This window comes from Homalodisca vitripennis, chromosome X (genome assembly GCF_021130785.1).
Source record: "Homalodisca vitripennis isolate AUS2020 chromosome X, UT_GWSS_2.1, whole genome shotgun sequence".
NCBI lineage: Eukaryota > Metazoa > Arthropoda > Insecta > Hemiptera > Cicadellidae > Homalodisca > Homalodisca vitripennis.
Genome location: NC_060215.1, coordinates 115,723,909 through 115,745,999, shown reverse-complemented (window position 1 = coordinate 115,745,999; position 22,091 = coordinate 115,723,909). Strand labels below are relative to the sequence as shown.

Here is a 22,091-nt window from a genome sequence, read left to right as displayed (position 1 = left end):
TTCCAAATATTTAGTATATTTCAATATTTTTAAATTTTAATAAATTATAATTTTTTTAATTTTATATTTTAATCTTAAATTACAACAATACAATATTTTTTCGTACTGAGCGCTATGTTATTGAATTTGTATTTCATTATTACATTCTTTTTCTTTGTAACTTAATTTACAATATATATACTTATTGGATTTTATAATGATTAAGGTACGTGCATTTAGAGTTCTTCATTACTTATTAGCCTCAGGAAAGTTAATGCTCTTATTTTGAAGTGATTACTGCCGAATTTCTTAATTGCTTTACTGCTTTTTTGTTTTGTACTAATTTTACTCATATATTAATTGACTGACACTAAATGAAACTGTTGCTCATATAGTATAAGGTAAAGCGAGGAGAGATTGCGCGGTAGGAGAGAATTGCGCCCTCTTTGTTCCAGCTGGTTGGAGTTTGGGTGCGCGCGCAGCGTCCCTCAGTGCCTCGATCCGCTTCATTAGTTGAGTGTTCCTGTCAAAAGTTTCAAGACGCTAAGTCTGTTTTATTAGTGATATAAATTAAACCTACAACTTTCATTTCAAAGGTAAGTGGCTGAATTTTGTCTGCAGGATGCATGAAATTTAATCAGTACGATGCTACGATACATTATTCGGTATTTACCATTTTTTTCTAGAGAGGTAATGACATAGGCAAAACTGTACAGATAGTGGTTGGTCAAATCTCGCTTCGGCCATCTTAGTTTAAGCCTCTGCGCAATCTCACCTACCGATTTTTTAGGACAGTACGCGCATTTCATGTTGAGGAGAGATTGCGCATTTATTCCATTTAATGTAAATGGTAGGAGACATTGCGCATGGATTTCATAATTAATATTAACTATTTGTGAATCTACATATTCGTTAGAAATTCAATTAAATGTATATTTATGAATCTTTATTTATTTTATTAATATGAATTGCATATACCATTAATAAAACAACTTAAAAAAAAAATTAAAAACATATTATTTACCAAGAATGACTATTATTTATTTATTTTTTACAGGCTAACATGCCTAAACGTGTACAAGAGGAAAAACAAACAAAGGATCCTGGACAGAAGATGATCTATCATCAGCTGTATCAGCAATAAAGAATGGGATCATTATCAATAAGAGCAGCAAGCAAAGAGGTTTAAAATACCAGAGTCTACATTAAGACATCGAATGAAGAAGAATGATTTTGCAAAACGGAATTTTGGGTCCAGATGGCCAACTAGGATTGGAAGCCGAGAAAAAATTGGCTTTGCACATAATAAAACTTCAATCTGTAGGGTTTGCACCTACACAAAAGAATGTTTAGAATGTTAGCTTACAATTTAGCAGAAACATTGGGTATTAAACACACCCTTCAACAAAGACCATAAAACCGCTGGAAAAGTTTTGGTTTTCGTCATTCATGCGGCGACATCCTAATTTAAGTGTGAGAAAAGCTCAAGGCATTAGTAGAGCAAGAACAGAAGGAATGAATAGGGAAGAAGTAAAAAGTTATTTTCAATCTTCTCACTTCCACCTTAAAAGAAAACAACCTTTTAGATAAGCCCAACTGTATTTGGAACTGCGAACGAAATAGGAGTGCAGCTTAATATAATGAGCCTGGAAAAGTTATTGCCCAAAAAGGAAGCAAAGACGGTTCACGTCGTTACAAGTGCTGAAAAGGGAGAAACTGTAACTATTATGGCCTGCTGCAATGCAGAGGGACAGTTCCTACCACCCTTTTTGTATTTTTAAGGGAGTTTACGCTAAACCACAATATATCAAAGATGCTCCCCCTGGAACTGTTTTAAAAATGAGAAGAGAAAGTGCGTACATAAATAGTGAACTGTTTCATGGAATGGATTTCTGAACACTTCAATCCCAAGAAAGTCTCCTGGAAAAGCAAAGCATTTGCTAATTTTAGATGGCCATGCCTCACACATGAACTGTCCCAATATGTTGCAAAAGGCTTATGATAATGACATCATTATCTTATGTCTGCCTAGTCATAACTACACACTACCTACAACCCCTAGATCGTGTAGTATTCAAGCCTTTGAAAACTTATTTTAAAGATGCTTGTAACAAATTAGTCACATCTCGTTGTGGTACTGGCAAAATTTCAAGGGACGATTATTGGCCATCTATTGAATTTATCTTGGCCTCGTGCTGCCACTGTTCACTTGGAGTTGCTGCGTTTCGTGCCACAGGAATCCATCCTCTAAATATTGATGTGGATTACCAGACTATGCATATCTTTTACATTGTGACCAAGATGTAAACCAGATTGTTCCTGATCCCACAACACTCCAACCAACCTTGACATCAGTTAATAATCCAGTATCTGAAAACACTGAACCACCTATTTCAATCCAATCATCTCAATCAAATCATTTAATCCCTCCAATCTGTCAACCATCAACCTCAAGACAATGTTCAGCCGCATCTGTAGAAACTCAACAAAAGGTTTTACAAAAACTTTCACCGATTCCTAAAAGTTTGGAGCCCTTCAAAATCAAAAAGGAAGCAAAGTGCCATGAATGTTACAGATCCAAATAACATAACCAAAATCAAGATAAAAAAAGAGTTAGCATCAAACAAGAAAAAGCGACCAGATTGAAAATAAGAAACCTGCATTGGAAAGAACAAGCCAAAATCTTGCAAGATACAAAAAAAAGGGACTTAAAACAAAGAAACGGTTGATGTTTGAGCAATCTTCTACATCTGAGGAAGATGACGCAGACATTGAACTTCTTTCCGATCATGTCAGCGATAATGAAGATGATGAGTGTACAGAGTGTCTTGAACTATATCAGGAGACTACTTCGACATCTTACTGGATCAAGTGCATGGTCTGTGGAAGATGGATGCACGAGAGCTGTACAATTTATGAAGGAAAGTGCATTGACTGTGGACGCCGTGAAAAACGTCAAAAAAAATGATTTTTTAATGCTCTATTATGTAATAATGTTTTTAAAAATGTGCCCAAGTTAAAATGTTTTTAATTTTTCAATTTCTTACATCAAGTTTGAAGGTTTCATTAGTTTTACATTAATTAAATATGTTTAAAGTGTGAATTGCAGTAGTTATTCCATAAACAATCTCTCCTACCCATGTGCGCAAACTCACCTACCCTACGAGGAGAGATTGCGCAAAAACACATTTTACGATTTGGTTTTACCTTATTATTTCGTTATTAACATAATATAAATTCTGGAAAAATTACAGAGAATAGACAACCATACAATGTAAATATAACACTAAAAAAATTGTATATTCAACTAAAAATTTTCGTTTTATTTAGATATTTTGAATTGTGCGCAATCTCTCCTCGCTTTACCTTATTATACGAGATTTTAATGATTATTTTCAGATTTTTTGTCACTAGTGCTATTGTTGTTTTGAGTTTAAAAAACTTTTTACGTCCATTATACATATATAGATTTTGTTTAAATACTTAGTTCTTATTGGCATGGTTAATTGTTATAAATATTAGTATTTACGTTGTTATGTGTACTGTTTTGTATTTTGGTTTTCAAATCTGGCTCATAACACACTATCTAAAGCTTTGTCTTATTACTGCAAGTTTATATTAATGATGTAATTATGCACACGTAAATTATTGTTTTTTTTTTTATTAATTCTCAAATATTTGGTGTTTCACATCCCGTTTTAAAACGAACAATTAGGTGTTTATTTTGCTCGTTAAGTATACAGTCATTGCAACGATAAATACATTTGTAAATCGTAAAGTGGTAAGTCAAGTTACATTAGTAATATTTAACTAAATAGATTTCCTTCATAACATTATTTAGCGACACGTGATTTATAACGATGAGTGTTCGTATTGTACATAAGTTAAAATATTTCTCAACGTTTGTAATTAGCGAATTTGTTCGTGTGGAATAACTCGCAGTTATGCCCTTGAAATCTTACCCTTATTCTGCAATGTGTAACTCAAACTACAACTGACGTAAGTTACATACTACGTTAATAAAGCTAGTCTATTCGCTTTGTTATGTTCAAAGATTCCAAGAAAATTATTAGACTGACATCTTTTCACATTAGGCGCCATACTGATAAATATTCCACGTGTTCGCCATTATGTAACGCGTTGAAGACGGTAGTTGTATGTTACTCTTTAATTATATCATATGTTATGAAATGAATTTAATTGAGACTCATTAAACGTGTTCATGCAACAACTGTAACACTACTGTGTTATGTTGTATTAATGCAACTCATCTAAAGCATTTTTGAACTTTCTATCACATTAAATGCAAGTGAAAAAATATTATGAAATTTGTGTAAATGGTATGATAATGACCATAATTAATATGTTATCGCAATTGTCATTATGGTGCGGTTCCACTAATATTAAATGTCGAATGGAAGGCTTGTTCTGATCTTAGAGATATAGTTTAAAATGCTAGTCTACTAGTTATTTAAAATCTTTGCACGAGGTACAGAGAGTAGAGAATATTATTAAAAATGAAATTTGCGTTTCACATTAGAATGTGAATTGTGTAGACACAATATTTGATCGATTGTTCGTTAACAAAACACTACGTAAAAATAAAAAATAATTAATTAATTAAAAATTAAAAACAGGAACGAACTTTATTCACGACTGTGGAACAATTAAATTAAAAGCAATTCTGTTTAAGACCACATGACCAAATATTAGTCATATGCAACTTTAAACATGTACAACAATTAAAATATTGTTCGGGAGCAAATTGTTATAACAATAATAAAAACAGAATACGATATAACAATGAATAATTTCCCAACAATGAGTGAGAAGGTTTTCCGTCCGAAAGAGCTATATAACAAATAAGTTATTTAAATCGTGTATAGGATGTTAGCCCAAAACTTAAGAGTGGATTAATGTTGTTGCGAAAAGCCATGGCTTATAAGGCTTTACTTGTTCTGGTGGCTCTGTAATATCTATAACCTTGATATGAACGCCGAAACTAATTCTTTCAACACTAAACCAAGTAACTTAAATTAATCATTACTAAGGTATTTAACTCCCCTTACTTGACTCCCAAAATTCAAACTACACTGGCTAAACTTAATGCATAAAATTATACCCTAATATGTTTAGAAAATATACTGAAATTCGTTTAATGTAATTTTGCGTGCTTACAAACAGTGGAAGTGATGTGTATTCTGCTTTGAATTACTTATTTTTTATAATGTTTTAGCAATATCAGTATTTGACGGTTTTTGCACCACCCTATTCGTGATTACATTTATTACCAGGTTATAACATATATTATTATTTTACAAGATTATACATCAACTGATTGTATTTGCTACAAAACAGTGCCGTTCCTTCAACTGTCTCATGTAAGGTATCAGTTGTAAAATGAACAGCGACTGAAAAAATCTAGATATTTTACGCAAATTCTTAACTTATACATTGTGTTTTAAAGAGAGCCAAAATGTTTTATGACGTTTACTACTCAGTGTACCAGGATGTGTAAGGAGATTAAAATAAATCTGGGATTACACAACAGTTTCTAAAATGTGTACTCAATAATTACACAAATTGTTTAGTTAAAAAAAACACGGTTTAAAAATAACTTGAAAACAAAATTATACAACATTCCTAGATGAATTCCCATTGTACCGTTAGAGTCTGTTTCAAGTAGTTTTACAAAACACAACATTCCATGGAAGGTGTAAAATCTTAATAATTTGACTGAGGCAAAGTGTTTTAAATTTAATCTCATATGCACTTATAACCTGACTTTGTACAAAAAAAAACAGGAATTCTAGGCACTCATATAATAGAGAAAAGAACCGATAACACTGTATACATACCTAAAATACTAAGACGGTTTGGAATGGTTGAGAGCCCAAATGCGAGCCTGCTACTTGAAGTGTCGGAAGTCGTGCAGTCGTGAGGATATAGGCCTAAATAGAGTATCACAGTGCGGTCGATGGAGTCGAAACCAAAGGAAATGTCACTTTTACAGTATATACAGAAGGTGATTATCTACAGACTAGCGTACAAAATTATATCACTTTTTACTACACTTCTACATTCAGGTACTTAACGTTTTCGATTGAAAGTTGAAGAGTCTGTTTTTGGTCCCTAAAATCTCTACTTTCCAAAAAGTTCCAGTCTAGTCTACACTACAGACGAGGTCGACGCGGCGACGTGAGTTCACGAAGTCTACAAGAAAGTTCGGCACTTCCAGAAGTGACACCTCCCGGTAGCAAGAGTCTATGATCGCGCCTTGCCGCACTGTCATTTCTTCTTCCGCCTCAAATAAAATGCCATCGCACTCCCCGCCAAGTCTGCTCGTCCAACAAAAAATACAACGGGACCCACTGCCGGTCAAAACATGAAGTGCTCTGACCGATTCGCCCACGAACCGAAGGAGGTCTGACCACCGGACCACGTACTTTTGAGCTAATTAAATCGTTCAAAGCCCGGTCCGATTTTGATGGATCGGACCATGTGAGTAATAAGCACCGTGGCCGCGCACACTCTGACAGTTACTAATGTGACTGGCGTGATGGCCCCTCAGTAAAATATATAATAACCTCTACGGAGGCGGGAGGGAGGGGCCTGTAGAAACAAAACCTCGGTGTAGACATTGACGTCTGTGTTTCACCCTCGAAAAGGCCGCCCTTTCGGCTCAAGGGATTGTTTTTTACGGACCTTTTTCACCATGAAATCGTGAGTTTCTAATCACTCCACAGACACTGCAACACTAGAGAATTCTTCATTATCACTGGAACGACCGTTCGAAAACCCGGGTTTTCGCCGAAGTAATGTTCAAAAAAGTTCTTGGATTTCGGGATTTTCCAACGAGTCAATTGCGGATTTCACTCTTTCGGCTACTCCTCGATATCCTGTCGCAGCAGGGAATCTTGAATTCTTCGGCGAGCAGATGGCCACTGTTATCACTGTCCACTCCTGACGGCACGTCTCCTCCGGGTGACTCCTGTTGACGCTGTACGGCTGTACTCACGGAAGCTGCCAGACACAGATACTGACGATGCTGCCCCTCCCCCTCCCGCCACTGTGCGCCGGCGTCGCTACGTCCCGTGCCGTCGCGCCGCGCCGCGCCGTGCCGCGTCCCCGTCGCCCTAGCTCTCCCGCTTTCGATGCAATATTCACTCTAATTATTATCTCCATTGATAGCCTGGCCAATCAAGTTCTCTGACGACACTTTACACACGTCCGCGTGGACTTTAACCGTCAAGTAAGTACTATATTGCGTGCAATACTGCAATTACAGACACACTCCAACTGCAATGCCTTTCGCCCATTAGTCATTTACGAGTAAACTGGAATGTAAAATTTATATACCCTAGAGTTATCAAAATGTATTATACAAAATTGTCAATAACCCTAGTCCATTTTTACTACGATAATTGCTGCAAAATATCACTATAATCGGAGGAATCGACTAATTATAAAACAACTCCTATGAATATAATACTTTCTTTTCAATTATAATTTGAAACATTTTAAAATAATTGCTTTATCATTAATATCAGACAATGATTTCCAATGTTTTGAAGAAACCGTAACTTCAAACATTTTCCACGAGGCGAAAATATTTAAAGATCCGAGAGGAAATATCAACATTTTACCTGAAAGTAAAATTTATAAAAATAAATTCCAGAATGAGTACATTCTAACTTTTACATCGCCATTTGTGGTCAGTTGAGAGTCTCATTATCTTTAATCTGTGTGATAATAACACATCCCTAATGTAATATGCGAATACGTTTGATCTTTAAACAGAGTTTAAATATTTAGATGCAATTTTATTTTATTTAATATGTTAAAATATAAAAATAAAATGTAAAAATATTATTAATTATATTTACATTAAAATCAATCATTAACGTAGGAGTTGTATGTAAGTTAAACGTCGGGAAATACTAATAGAAATAGTTCTTTTACCATTATTCCGATAGTGAGGTCATCTCAGAATTAAGGGATATAGTTTAATATTACGATAGGAGGGGGCAGCTGGGAAGGTGTTAAGCCAGCTGGGCCCCCCTGGTGCCCCAGGGCCCTAGCCACAGATTACTATCCAGGATAGTCCACCTGCCCCCCTCCCGGTGCTCCAGGGCCCTTGCCTTAGATACTGTCATGGATAGTTCAATTGTGAACATTTCTTCAGGATTTATAGTCTGTTGATCATATCTTATCGGCAATCTATGTAATTAATTTTAAATGAGTCTTATACTTTAGTGTGACGAGCTTGGATACTGACCTCAGGCGTCTGTAAATAGTATTTACTAAATATAATAATACAGGGCGATTTTTCTTATTACATAATAATAATAACCAGGGTAATTTGTGTCTTCGATATGACATGCATCTTTTAATGTATTGAATCACTTGTATTACAGTCATGTTAATTTTATGATTCAAAACTTATTTAACAGTAATGCCGCTGTAGTGTAACTCTCTATTAATAAACACTGAGTAGAGTGTTTATTTATATATATTTATAAATAATAGTTTTCAAAAAATAATTGTAAATTTAAGTATTACGAAATGATAATTGTATCAGAGATAACGGAACTTTATGATTTCTATTCTTAAATGTGTTATTATTATAAACTTTTGGTTTACAGATGTCAAGAATGCAACAATAGAATTAGTTTTTACGTTTTTTTATTTATTTGTATATGATTTTAGCAACGTTAACAATAAACAAGCGTTTTAAGGCTTAGAAATTCATTTTATTAATCAATATTTATATGGTTTGGAATAAATTTTTGTTTTGCATTCATGAAACTACAAATAGTTCAAGATTCGTCATAGTAAAAATTCAATCATAATTATTTATATTTGTTTGAATATTAACTAAATAAATAAAGTGTGTTTATGGTATGGCTGTTGTCTGCTTATAGAATTTGTTTTATTGACTTACGCGCAATAACTAAATGTGCTTGTGTTCTTAGGTATTGTTTTTACTGATATGTGTTTTAAGAGTACAAGTACTGCCCTACATAATTATAGATTATTCTTTACTGAAATGTTTATTTCATACTGATAGACTTTCTCTATACAAGTTTAGTTTGTATTGCTAGTGATTAGTAGAAACGTGTTGGTAGTTTAAATTATATAAAGTAATTCTAGTAATTTTTACAAAATCATGAACCAATAAATAGTATATTAATATAGTAGGCCTATATTTTTCTTTTCAAAATATAAGTGGCAAATTTATTTAACGAACTATTGAATTTTGTAACTTTCATAGTAAAACAGTTGTGTTCACAATTTTAATAATGTTTTGAACAGCGTTTCAATTAACAATGTTTTATACGTCACATTATTTACGTTGCACACTTTTGCTGCCATACTCATGGTATTTATTGTAATTAATAGGCATAACGTTAATTCACATTAAAAGTGCTATTTGGCTACTATTTTGCATCTTGTCTTATCACTCTTCTCATATCATTCTGATTATCATGAATAATGGCAATGTGTGAAAATGAGTAAATAAACACATAATATTAAATGCAGTGAAAACCCGTGTAAAAGTGGAAGGGCCAAGGAAGGGAACGAACGTTTCACCCTTATTCCGAGAGGTTACAGAATTTAACTTTAATTTTCTAAACTGTTATCTAACGGAAATATGAGAGCCGGAATGTTTTTGCCAATGTCATTTAGTAAAATAACGAGAAGGGCTGGCTGTGTAATACGACAGGTTATTCTGTATAAATATAGAGTGCCAGTAACGAGGTAGGGTGGCCTACATTCCCCATTATCCGGCCTCCCGCGCCCCGCACCGCCCCCGCGCCAACTCCTGACACGTCACTCAGAACCATCTTGCGGCGGGCACGCTGTAGTCAATTACATGCAATGTGCCTCCCCTGCGCGGGCGCATGACGCTACCATTACACATCCTCGACACCGTCAATGTAATCTCAAATTTTATTTTTTAATCTCACTTGAAGAATTCAAGACATCAAATTCATCGTTATTCATGGTCCGTGTTGCTGTACAATTCAGGCCCAAGTAAACAGTAACCCGTTAAATATCCATTTATTTAAAAACAAACCTGATTATGGTCTTTTTCAAAACAAACGTTAATTCCTATCTATGTAAGTTGGCACTAAAATACTACAGTGTGAAAGTGTTATAAATATCTGCTTCTACCAACTTTTTCGACATAGGAGTTTAGTTGAAAGACTTTCATTTGTTGTTAAGTAATCTAAAACCAATATTTCTCAAAAAATCTTTCTATTGCGTTGTAAATGTAATAATATATAACAAATAGGTACAGTTTAGAAAACTCTAAGGTAGAACAAATTTATTCGGAAAGTCATATTCCAGCAGTACTAATAATACTTATTAAATCAATACGTTAAATATGAGAACACATCTGCTGAATAAATATTTTCTTCAGTTCGTAAAATTTATTGTTTGCATTTTATTCTGTGTATTTTAAAGTAAATAGAGTGCCATATATTTGTAGTTTGATATTGATAATAATCTCGTTTGAAATTTTGCAAAATAATTATTGGTTATTATTTATGTTACCTAATATATAATAAGTTATTGCTAAGCTTACTGCGTAATGTTTGTCTTCATTATTACATTAATTAGAATGTTTTTAGTTTTTTATATCTGACAAGGCCTGATTGTGTTGCAGCGTGAGGCCAATTGATTGTGCGCAGTGCAGTTGCTAGAATGGGCTGCGCCCTGCGCCCTGCGCCCTACTACTGGTGGAGCAAATGACGCGTGATGGCGACATAGCAGTGAGCGGCCGGTGAGGTGGCTGCCCAATCAGAGCTCAGCTACAACAATCAGTCAGCTGTCTCTGCTGTGCCATTGTTGCCCCATGTCCCCAGGCCATAGCCGTCCACTCCTATACAAACTCTAATGTCACGTGGGTGTGGACCTGGTAACCCTAAGCTTGATGTTTCAGAAACCAACGCAAGGAACGCGGCTCTTTGACAGTCCTACAATGTGACTAAGCACGGTCTTAAAAATTGTGTAACTTTTTCTACAAAGGAAATACAGACAAATAAACGTTCTTTATTATTTATTAATAAATGAATTTATACTGCAACGAATACACGAATAAACTAACATACTGGATATTAAATTTTAAGTTGTTCAATCTTGCAATATAGGTGTCCATCCACCTGTAGATAATATAACTTATTTGTTTTATAAAAATTTTAGGCTAATCCTTTCACCTGTTGAGAAATACTATAGAAATACAAATTTTATAACCCGATTGAAAATTCCCCACCTGACTTATTTCCTTCTGTTTATGTATTAACTTTAATGAATGTCTCGAATATCAATAAAAAAGAAATTAAGACATAATTCTATTTATGACTTTTATACTACGAGCATTATTTTATATAATATATATGTATATATATATATATATATATATATATATATATATATATATATATATATATATATATATATATATTAATTAATTATTCAATGTTAAAATTCCCTGACCAAGATTGCTTTAAAATACACCTCTTCTTGAATTCGTCAACTAATTTTATATATAATTTTGTGGTATGATATCACCATACCATATAAAAATATTTAAGAAATTAAAGTGTCTCCTATCATTTACATACATACATGCACGTAAAAGATGCCATTCTTTATGAAATTGTGTTTTTATTTGTTGGTATTATATAAGTCAAAAAAGGCATTTTAAGCTCCTATTAGACCTACGTATATAATGCAGGTGTTTACCAATACTTGGGTCTCCTTGCACGAATCCATCACGAACCTGAAAAAAGAACAATTAATCAATAGAACACATTAAAATAATAACTGAGAGATTAAACAATAAGAATTGCTTAACCTTAACTCAATGCTAATACTAAATTTTTAATTGCGCTGATTCGAAATTGCTCGAAGATTTAATATTTTTAGCCATACTTTCAGTTTTTGTTACCTATGTTATTACAAAAACCAATTAACTAGACTATAAAATAAAGAAAAGAAAATTACAATACGGCAAAAATTGTTAGTTGAGTAAATAAGTGTCAATGAGGGATACGTTATCAATAGAATGTAGAGGGCCGGAAATAAAGCCATAAATATACGTAGCGGGTGTAGCAAGTTAGATGGCAAGCAAAGCACAGGAGGGCCGTGGCCGGGGCAGGGACCCTAGGACCGTGCCGGCCCGGCAGCAGAGTTGATAACACCGGCCCTAAATCACGCGAGGCCGGACACACAGCGTAGCGTAGGTTAGGTACTGGTGTTACTTACACTTATGTCATGCCAACGCCAGAACCGATCTAATCCTATTGAAATTTTTCACAGACTATAAAAGCAGATAATCGGACAATCATAGTAGGACATCATTATCCTAATAATATAACCAATCATAATTCGGACTTCGGATTTTCAGTTATTATTTTAAAGTACTTTGCCATCAACAGCTTATAAGTGACAAAGAATAAAAAATAAAATGTATAACAATTTTAAAGCCAGAATAATTACTATTATATACGGTATTACCAAGTAATTACTATTATAAGGTTCAGTTAAATTCAACACGTTTTATTACCTTCCTACAATTCGGCCGTCACGCTAATTCGTTTTAAGTTATTGAAATCAATATATACCTATTTTCCATTATGTTTAGTCTTTACACAGCAGGTTTAGTAGTCAGCTTAAGTAAGTATTCCATTTCAAAATCAAAGAAAAACGACACTCGAAAGTGTTGTTATTTCCAAAATAAAATAAACTTACTATAACATTTTTAATTAGATTACTTTGTAACAAAATATAAATAACAAATATGCCAAATTATCTTAATCAGCAACACATACTACAATAAGAAAAACCTACAAAATAAACTAATACAGATTACAGATCTTTATCACTTTCTGGTGCACAATTTAAAATTTTAATTTTAAATTTAGGTCTTTACCCATATACGTATGCTTATTATTTTAGGACAAATATATCAGAACAGTTTTCGTGGTGTTTATTTTGAAGTATTGAGTACTTTTATTGAAAATGTTTTAATGATCTTAACTTACTTATTCATGAAGAAAATTATCACCTATTATTACTACAATTAACCATATTTGTATTACACTTATACATATATTTTATTTACACATGACTTGTTCATCGAACATATTCCTAATTTGTAGGTCAGTTGTATTAGTTTGACAAAAATCGTTGTTGTCACAATACTTGATTAAATGATAGTAGTTTTCTTTCATTTTAACAAAAACAGATATCTAATACCCTACAGGAAGTATAGTCCTATGTAGTAGATATTGGTTTCGAAATAAGGTATAATGCTTGAAAGCACGTCCTGGATGTAACGCTTCTGTATACTAATTAAAGTAAATGGACGATAATGAAAAGTGGGATGTACTCGGAAAGAAAACAATGCCAGAAAGGCAGCGGACCCTTGACGGTAGAAGTTTGTTGTTTGCTGTGAAACGTACTAAATTTAATGCAGAAGATAGCGACGCAGCGAGCGCCAAGCACCAGTCCGGAGATCGTCTGCTCGCTACTTAGTTGACGTCTCTTGCCTTGGCGAGCACACAAAATAGCCGACTGCTCCAGCTACAATCTTGGCATACCTTTGTTCTTAATAAGACATCCCTTCCCTCTCTGGCCTTCCTTCTTCCCTTTAATCTCTTTTGACAAGTCCTGATTTGTTTTGTCACGTCTCTTCTGTCCTTAAAAATTACTTCCACCGTAATTCCTTATCTATTCCTTCTCGTCTTTTTACTCTCGTCCATCTCTTGCAACTACACTCACTAGAGACGAAAAGAATTTTATTTAATACTTAGTTTATGTTCTCTAGACACCCATATGAAATTTAATTACTTTATTTGTTTTAAGTTTGTAATTCACGATTGATAATTTGAAATTATAATTGGATGTCGGATATTTGCCACCTTTATAAGTTACATAATTTATTTATATATTATCAATAATTCGTTTTTCTCTCTAATAGGCATTTTTAAAGCATAACTTACTCTTCTGTAGAGCGATTGCCTGATCATATACTCAAGTCAACATGCATTGTCATTGTTTATAAAAAATAGTACTACTGTATTTTTAAACAGGTGTCGTACTATTGTACTCCTTACTCTTCTAACTTGCTGCCTTACCGTTACTTACGTAAAAATTGACACCTTCTTTCAGGGTTTTCGCGTACAACTTCAGTTGTTATCCACACCTCTGGTGAGGTCATTGCCACTTTATTATTCATTTATTTAGATCTGTGAATGCTTAAGCATATGCATTGATATTATTTGACACCTGATGAAAGTATAGATAGCAGTACGAAACGTAGTGTTACATCTTTGTATCACATAACGACGGCAAATGCCATAAGTCCTACTATCCTTTCGAATAACCCATCAACAATAACACACTTTGTAATATAGATTTGTAAATATACGTTTAGCTATATAGTTCCTATATTAATTTTCAGATCATTTACAAAAAGATCCTATCCGACATTCTAACAAAAGTTATTTTTAAAATACAGACTAGAGGATTTTATTAATAAACATTCATTAATTTAATCCGCATTAGAATACGCCACATATCACGCTCTATACATACATCGTTTTATTTGAACTATTTGTATCTAGGGTCGAGTGATTATTTGTACCGTATTAGAATTTAATGCCAGAACTGCAATTCAACCCTGAAACCCTGAAGTAGTAATTCGGTGAACCTACGGTTCCACAAACCTAACTTCTGGACTATCAATCAGATCTCTCTTTGAAAGTTTATCCTTGATGTCTCAAAGAACTGTTATTTAAATTTCCTAAAGTCACATACCTTCGAATCCAACGAAATATTTATAAACAAGACAATTGACAAAGCGGCACCAGTGAAGGAACAATGGAACAATTATAAAAGCCACTGAAGAATCTGCAGGTAAGATGAATAGAGTTAGAGGATACTCGAGAAAGTTTGGGGGAGAGTAAAGTTATGTATGACCAAATCTTTGTGCCTATCATCGGCAATTGATTTGGGATTGAGGGAGACATGTTACCTGGGCCTTACGCGAGCCTTGGGGATACCCACCCCCCTCACAACCCCGAACCCCTCTACAACGTCATATACCCCCTCCCACCACCCAATCGAACTGAATCAAAAACACATTCTACCTCACTCTGCGACAGCTTGGTTTTGCTTGGCTTTTATTAATCTTTCCTTAACAACTGATAACTTTCAAACAGATAATTAATCTTTCCCTATATACGAACAACAATAACCACTTTAATTGTGGGGTAATTCAATTAAGGATTTCCGTGTAGCTTATACACAGTGACTGGTATATTTTAATTAACAGAGTTTGTTTTTAATACAACAAGTGTGGCACGCAAGTTGTGTGTTCACTGTTCTGTAAATACCTTACTACATGCAATAGTTGTTCAACTATTATTTATAAGGATCCTTGTGTAAAACAGAGAGATTGCTTTGCAATATATATTTATAACACCTTGGAATGGAAGAACGTTTAATGCATTGTGAGCTTTACAAAGACTTATAAGTGTCCGCATCTTAAGTGTACTTTATACCAATGTTAATGATAAAGTAACTTATTTTGGTAAGTTAACTCTGCGTCAAAACCTATAACTATAATAGTCCAGAAATACAGAGCCAACTTTTATTGTGTAGTCCAATAAGAGGTATTTTGTGAAATCGATAGAAAAATTTTCCAATGGAAAGAAATCAATAATCAACTGTACTACTAGTAACGGGAATAAAGTTTAATATTGTATTAAAAGTGGTTTAAATTATCAATAGACAATTTCTTCTTCTCATCATATTTATTCAGACACGTTGGTTATAAAAATTGCTGTACAGAATGTAAGCACCAAAAGTTAGGAAAGTATATTTGTGTAATGGCTCATATCCCTTAGCGAATTAACACAAAGTATTGAACATTAATAATCGAAGTAGAACATGAACGATGTAAACTTGGCAACAACATCAAAACAATTAAAAAAATACACTCCTCTGCGTAATACACAATTAAATGTATTTGAAGAGGGTGAACACGATTCTAAAAAGCAGGGAATGGGGGTGGCAGACACATTACGTATTAAGTCGGGAATAATTTCCTTAAGTCTTCAAGGGTCGGGAACTCCCTGGAACATTCTTCCTCCGTCGGTCGAAAAGTTTACCAATCGCATCCGCCTTGTTTCAAAATCGAGTACAGTTTTAATTAAAAGTGTCGGCCGAGAGGGAAAAGAGTGAAGCGTGGGAGGGGTAGGGAAGACGCTGTGTCACTAGCGTCGCGGCGCTGGCTGGGGGAAGAGGAGGCTGTGATTTATTTCCAGTCAAACTTATACACGGATGGTCCATATATTTAATTTGCGCCCGAGAACTGACAAGTCAGTCCTGACGGGATTTACAGCTTTTGGAACCCGAGTCGACAACGTCAACCACTCAGCCGATATACTTAATTATTATTTATTTTACCGCCGATTCCTACACGTCCGTCCACCGCCCCGCTCCGCGCTGCGCCGCTAGTCACGTAGAATGTGTTTTCGACGTCGCGTCGGTGGTCGGCGAAAAGCCCGCGACGCGACGGGACATTATTCATTGTTTGAAATTGTCAACCCTTTCGCTTTTCGCTTTTCCCTGTCCACTCCCCCCCACCCTGCCCTACTATGCCAACTGTTGGTGACAGTGAGATAGTACAAAAACAAAATTTTCAACCTTCCCGATGCCCTGCTATTGCATTGGATGAAACTAATTTCGGCTTTTATTTATTACGGATCAAACACGTTTTGAGTGCTTTAGTGACGATTGTAACCAATGAGTTTATTTATAAAATAATATGAAATAAACATGGTTCAGTTCAAGTTTTGTAAAATATTTCATACAATAAATCGTATTGTTACGTAAATGCCAAGAAACTTTTGTAACATCAATGTATCAAACTTTACAAAGATTATTACTTAGGAATTGGTTAAATTTGTCCTTTGTCGTTGATAATGCAATGAAATCTTTCACATCAGTAACTGTGTTGTTGTCAATCACATAATTATGCTAAACATCATAATAACAACGGTTCGATATTTCTTCATGATGTGATTTCAATTGAATGTTATTGTAATGTAATGTTAATTCATTCAATGCGGAATCGTTAACAACTAACTCAACAGTCCGCCAGCATAGCGGTTAGGTGCTTAACGTTCAAAATATACTTACTATGAAGGGAATTCCTATTTTTAAATATTATTGGCTCCACTTTCAGAAGATATACAGATTCATTATAGGCATCGTTGAGTTACATTTATATTTCCTCCATGTTATGTAAACATAAGTAATTTCACTCCTTTCTGTTTTTATGTATATTAGGATTAAATTATGCCTAACGATGGCTGAACACGAGTGTTTGCTAAGGTAACGTATAAGATTTTTTTAAATTTTATACCTAGTTTCCACTGGAAGCAGCATTATTTTTAAATACGGCCTTTATCATTCACAGATCAAAGTCAAAGTAGATTTAAATGTTTGCTACGAACTATTTTCACATAGTAAAAAAATTGTCACTCAATAATATTCTATTTTGGTACTTTTATGTTTGTATTAAATAATATTTAATACCAATATTAACAGCACCAAAGTCGTTACAATTTAATTAGACTTATGATGTGCGTGTATTTATAAATTACTCAGATTAGTAATTATTATATAAGAATATTTGAATATTTTACTCGGAAAGCAGAAACAACTTATAAAACTATTGTTTACAAGGCCTCATTTCTTCTCAACCTGTGTAGTCCGTCCACTGTGTACGCCTTGAAGGTAAATAGACCGAAAAATACAGATACAATTACTATCAAACGTGATAACTCTATCATTCAACCAAGTCGCGACGGCGCCCCGCAACGGTTTAGGCTGTTTAGAATGCTTTGTGATAACAAAAAATAGTTGTGAAATTTTGCACTGTTCTCTTTGTTCAAACATTTCAGTGCCTCAAGAAACACAGATTTCACCAGTTCTTTTCCAGGTAGGACCCAACTCTTCCCGTGTCAGAATGTCCGGAAGGTTGCCAAGTCCCCCTCCCCCACACCCCTTGGATCCCCCTACCCCCCAAGACTCATCTCCGGCCTGTCTATCCGGCAGCCTCCCCTCCGTTATTTTATCCGGCCCCTAAATCAATACCGCAGTCCGTCTGTCTGTCTAGCCTCTCTGCCGAGCGCCAAACTCGATTTCATTCGCTTTATTTCACTGATTTTTCAACGCCTTTTAACCAGCCGCACTTTTCCCAGTTAGGATCTAACTTATTATACTTCAGGGTTCATAGTTAACATTCGGAAATCGGTGCTCTTCGAAAAGTGGGTGTCATAAAAAATAAACTGGAGGGTTTCAGCACAGGTGTTATAATGCTTTACAAACCAGAGAAAATATTTTATATATAACATTGTATGAAAACGCGCAGACACATTAATCGAGTATAACGGGTCTTCCTATTTAATTATTACAGACTTCAATAATAGTAACCAACGAAAACTTAACATATAAATTTATAATAAAATAAAAGCTTAAAGGCACCTGTGTAGTTTGAACATATTTAACATTTAACTTCCTATAATCAATATATTTTTATTAGAATTTACCGTGTTCTATGTATACTTCCAAATAAATGGAAAGCGATGAAAAACTCTTTTTGTTCTTTAATATACAATACGGATAGAACGTGTAAAAGTTAACCTGTATTTTGTAAAAATAATTAAATAAACAACTGTCTAATGCTAATTTCTAAACAACTAACAAGACATGAGCCAATTTGTGTAGGTGTGATAAGGCATCAGTAAGAAATAATTATTTCCTGTTATTTTTGTAAGAAACGTGCCGGTATTGTTATATGGGATTTTGGGTTAATATAGTGTTAAATTGAAGAAGTTTGGAATTAAGAGGTTCTTTTGTTGAAAAAATACAACTGCCCCTGTGTATTATTGATTGATCTCTAAGGTCAATCTTTGCTTTAAAAGTTTGGATACGGACGTAATTTAATATTTTAACGTCACTTTACGGTTTCCAAAACAACATACCAGATGTTTTCTTTCAGGATTTAATCATTCCTGGTTGATGCCTACCAGGTAGCAAACGTCGTAGAAGTGATCACCCAGATCGTTAAAGCAGTGTTCAGTTCCTACCGGTCGACAAGAGAGTTGAACAGCTACATACAAAGCGCATTCAGGTGTAGATATGGCTCGAAGTAGGCTACTTCACAGTTCGATGGACGGTTGTAGACGAAGAGGGAGAGCTCAAAAGACACGATACATGGTGGGCTCTGCATTTCTTGGTATCTCTGGGAGACATTATATTCAGTTCGTTCACATTCAAATGAACTGCGTACCAACAAGAATACTCGCGACAAGAAAAAGTCTACATTTTGGTGTCCGATGCCGGGCTGGGTGCCATGTACTGAAGATTGCCACTCACGGCGTACAATGTTGGCACGGATCTCATGGTGGTCGCACCAGGCGTAACGATGCTGTCTTCGACACGGTGGCTGCGTCTTTATCCCAAGCTGCTTGGAATGTGGTACCGGAGAATATTTCTATACTCAGCTCGCACCGTTATCTCAGAGAGATTTGTGTCGTTGTACTCAGCTGGCAGATGGGGCGCTTGCGTTCATTTCTTTGCACCCTGCGGAGTCGGTCTCAAGTTGGAATACTTAGGGTACGTCCAAGATGCACGCTGATAAAAGCAGGTAAACAGAGTCAGATTTCTCGGCGCCGACTGTCTGACTCTGAGCGGTAGGCTGATGTGGCCATTATGTAAGCAGGTTGTCAGCGCTGAAAGAGCTGCCACCAAAAAGATATCAGTGTACAATGGAACTTACAAGTGAACAGGCTGCAGCTTTATTGAAGCAACCCTTATGTGGGCACCAGCAAATGAAACTACCTATATCGACCATGGCCTATAAAACACGTTTTAGAACATTGTGAGAAAGTATGTGCCAGTTCTTGGTACCGTTTATTATAATTCGTGATCCTCTTTAAAACAACCTTAATGTCTTTAAATCTGCCGCCAACAGGCATCAACGAAGTTCCTATTGGAATGTTCTTTGAGGCGCTTATCCCATATCGGAGGATTAAGTTTCACTTTTGATACTAAATCGTCGATATCCATCGTAAAAAAAAACAAACAACACTCAATACACACACGAAAATCACTTTCCGACTAGCAGGTCGTCTGAAACCAGAATGAACAAATCATTCCGGTAAAAATCGGAGTCAGACTGCCAGTGCGCATAAAGTCAGCGCGCAGGTGCAGTGTGGCCACTCCTGCTTAACAACGAGGAATTTTACGCACACCGACTCGGCGCTGACCGGCGCCGATCGCCTGACTCAGAAAACCAGCGTGCATCTTGGACGTACCCTAAGTCTATCGCAAATTAAAATGTCACCTCATAGCGACTTTGTCTTCTTGTTTTTTACGCTCGTTTACAACGGGATCTTCTCCAGTGTATATTTATAAGTGCGGAGTTCTTGGTGAGTTTGATCTATAAAAGTCAGCAGTTCAGGGAAATCACAACAAAATTATTCTGAGGCAATCATGTAAAATTGAGAAGGTGGACTTTGATGACTACCAGAAATGCGGGGATTTTCCAATTACATAATAATTACAGTAATCACTATATCCTTTCTATCATTCATAGTCTCCCTTATTATTATAATTACTTTGTAGATTACACTTTTGTGCTGGTAGTTAGAGTATCACTTGTTTGTAAAGTAACACTTATGCAGATTATCAACAATATAGTGGGCCAAACAATTCTAAAAACTCCATATTTGTGCTAAAGTTAGAGATTTGTTTTCACAGAAATAAAAAAAGTCTAACATAACGTTCGCTAGGGAGAAACTACACCTTAAACCGACTGTAGAAAAATTGTTTATCAAGTGGATAAATCAAGTAAAGTGTAATATTATGGTATACCTTGCATTCGTCTAAACAGGGAAGTAGGATCTAAATTAAAATTGATTTGGTGAGATGGGGGATAGAGTCGGTAAGAGACTTCGAAGAGATTGTCGGCCAAGCAAGGGGTGGTCGATGGCGAGGGGGGTCACTGTGGGAGAGAGAGACAGATATAACAACAAAACACAAAGAGCATCCCTAAAGGCCACCCTATGCAGCTTTGCACTCAGATCTAAGGGGGAGGTCAATTCCCAAAAGTACCCCTCACCCACCCCCCTCCTCTTTCCACTTTCCAAACCGACGTGAGCTCCCCAAGTGAAAACTCTTTCCGTATTTGTGACATTTCTCTTGGTTCAGAACTTTACGTTATTTGCAACTGTTTTCTTCCACCAGCGTTACTTTTTCAAATAAAGTGGTATTTATTTAATGATAATCTGTGTTATAATTGTAGCCTACCTGAAGTTAAGTAGTTGTTAAACTGATCATCTGTTCAGACAGCACTCCATCAACTTATTCAATTTTGACCTCCTATGTCTATAGGCTGCATACACGTATTCGTCAAGTATTCACGATAAGGTTGGCAAAAAGCAACAATGTTTCTTCTACGCTTTAAAATGTAAATGCTTTCAATATACGGCAGGATAAGAGTAAGTATGATCTAACTCCAATAACATAAGACAAATATCTACAATTCTAATTAGCGTAAAATATTGGTTTTAGACGGAACGTGAATTGCTTATTTTGATAAATATTCTATATAAACATAACATTTGAATTGAAACAAATTTTTGTTGATACTAAATATAATACAAGGAAAAACCTCCTCTTTAATATATACATACATGTATATGAGAGATCTCTTGATGAGAAACTTTATTTTAGTTACTAAAAAGAAGAAAAACCGGATTCCTGTAATAACTGAGGATCTACAGTTTTATGTCAGTATACAGTATAGTGTTTAAACATAAAATTAAACTTACTAGATTTCCACTGTTTTTAGTAAACAAAGTACATAGTAATTAAATGGGGTGGTTTAATTTTACTTTATACATTTTAAATATAAATTAATATATAAGTAAAATATAAAGTAAGATGATTTAAAAGTATTTTACATTTCAACACTTGACTAAAATAACAAATACAGAACTGACCACATATATTTTATAAAG

At 34.9% G+C, this 22,091-nt stretch overlaps 1 protein-coding gene across 5 annotated transcripts in view; it reads right to left on the bottom strand.

Moving 5' to 3' along the window:
* LOC124369808 (homeotic protein antennapedia-like) overlaps positions 1 to 22,091 on the bottom strand; it is a 273,221-nt gene that overhangs the window by 85,078 nt on the left and 166,052 nt on the right. For 2 of the 5 annotated variants that reach the window (XM_046827915.1, XM_046827916.1), the window contains exon 4: positions 11,734 to 11,770. The exons of 2 other annotated variants lie outside the window; for them this stretch is intronic. The gene's annotated coding sequence lies outside the window, so the exon portion shown is untranslated. Of the gene's footprint in view, positions 1 to 5,837; positions 6,984 to 11,733; positions 11,771 to 22,091 lie in introns of those variants that run through there. One more of the 5 variants, XM_046827912.1, reaches the window with a different exon arrangement.